Below are 2,188 nucleotides of genomic sequence, written 5' to 3'. Positions count from 1 at the left end.
GCCAAGGCGCGAATGTGCTGACTGTTTGTTTGATGACAGGAGATACTTCGTCTTGTCCTCGTTTACCACCAGACCCATGCGCTTTGCTTCCCTATCCAACTTGGAAAAGGCAGAACAGACTTCGCGGTTTTTGTTACCGATGATGTCGATGTCATCGGCATAAGCCAGCAATTGCATGCTCTTGTAGTAAATGGTTCCTGAGCGGTTCAGTTCTGCAGCTCTTATTAACTCCAACATCAGATTAAAGAAGTTACATGAAAGAGAGTCGCCCTGTCTGAAGCCCCGTTTGGTGGCGAACGACTCAGAGAGGTCTTGCCCAATTCTGACGGAGATGGTGGTATTGCTCAACGTCATTTTACGCAGCCGTATCAGTTTGGCGGGGATGCCAAATTCAGACATAGGGATGTATAGGCAACTCCTTTTAGTGCTGTCGAAAGCGGCTTTAAAGTCGACAAATAGGTGGTGAGTGTCGATCCTTTTATCGCGGTTGTTTTTTCCAAGATTTGGCGTATTGTAAATACCTGCTCTATGGTGATTTGCCAGGTCTAAAGCCACACTGATAAGGCCCAATCATTCATTGACGGTGGGCTTCGGTCTTTCAACAGTACGCTCGATAAGACCTTGTAACCTATGCTTAGAAGGCTGATCCCGCGGTAGTTGGCGCGAATGGCGGGGTCACCTTTCTTGTAGATTGGGCAGAGCACACTTAAATTCCAGTCCTCGGCATGCGTTCATCTGACCATATTCTGCACAAGAGTTGATGCATGCACCTTATCAACTCCTCGCCGCCGTACTTAAATAGTTCAGCTGGCAGGCTGTCAGCTCCAGCGGCTTTGTTGTTTTTCAGCCGCGTTATTGCTATACGTACCTAGTCATAGTCAGGCGGTGGAACGTCGACTCCGTCATCACCGACTGCGGGCTCGGGGTCTTCTTCTCCGCAACTTTGCGTGCTGCTACCATTTAGTAGGGCGGAAAAGTGTTCCCTCCATAATTTAAGTACGCTCAGGACATCAGTTACTAGGTCGCCATTATTGTTCTTACAGGAGTACGCCCCGGTCTTTAAACCTTCCGTAAGTCGCCTAACTCTCTGGTAAAATTTTCGGCCAGTCTTCCTGTCGGCCAGCATTTCAAGCTCTTCGCACTCAGGTATTTCGGCCTCTCTCTTCTTATTGCGGCAAATACGTCTCGCTTCCCTCTTCAGATCCCCATAGCGGTCCCACATAGCGCGCGTTCCGCCCAATCGCAGCGTGGCCCTGTAGGCGGCGTCTTTTTTCTCTGCAGCTTCATGACACTCCTCAGCATACCAGTTGTTCTTTCGGGCTCGCTGAAATCCGACTAGTTCTTCGGCGGCGGTACTTAATGAGCGGGTAATGCGAGCATATGCCGGTTTGTTGAAGAGTGCTCTCTGAGAGCAGGTGTGAGAGTCGAGTAGCGAATACATTGGTTGTCTGTTGTAATTGCAGCTTTTCGACGTTACGCTTTCCTTGCATATTTGGGCGCACATTTTTTTTGCTGCACAGAGGCTGGTGCGTATCTTGGCTGCAACAAGATAGAGGTCCGAGTCGATGTTTGCGTCTCGGGGTGTACTACGTTCAAACCACTGGAAGCATGCCTTCCGTCTATCTTAACATGGTCGATTTGATTTCTCGTTTTTCGATCCGGAGACAGCCACGTTCCATGTGCATGCCCTCAAATCGTAGCCATTTAAACATTTGCCGTGGTCGTCATATTTATTAAGGGGGGTCTCATCCGAGGCATTGTTTCGCTTCTTCGCCCAAATGCAGCGCAAAACCCATCGCTGGGACGGGGGTGGTTTCGCAACCAAATACACGTTTATATAGCGAGCCGCTTGCTCCCAGACATACACCCGGTTGCAGCCGCACCTACTGGTGAACAAACGCTGCAGACTTCAGTGAGCCCTTAAACCGAACAAGTCGGGGTGGCCCCACCGAAGCTCCCTCTCTTTCTACCGTGACCCAAGGCTCCACTCGGATTGATTACCGCATCTCGCACATGAGTTGCTCACGTGCGCGAACGAGGACGCAAGAGCCGGGATTGAATATAGCCGTGCAACTGTAACTGCATACACAACACAACGACTATACCCCATTGCATTGCGTTTAGTAGTTTAGTGACATACAATATACCGAAAACTCAATGGATTGTGAAATTTTGACGTCTTAGCTTT

This window comes from Rhagoletis zephyria, unplaced genomic scaffold (assembly GCF_001687245.7).
Source record: "Rhagoletis zephyria isolate East Lansing unplaced genomic scaffold, Rhagoletis_zephyria_1.1 Rzeph_scaffold_01703, whole genome shotgun sequence".
Taxonomy (NCBI): Eukaryota; Metazoa; Arthropoda; class Insecta; order Diptera; family Tephritidae; genus Rhagoletis; species Rhagoletis zephyria.
The sequence above is the reverse complement of the archived record's forward strand: the minus strand, read 5'-3'. Positions refer to the sequence as shown.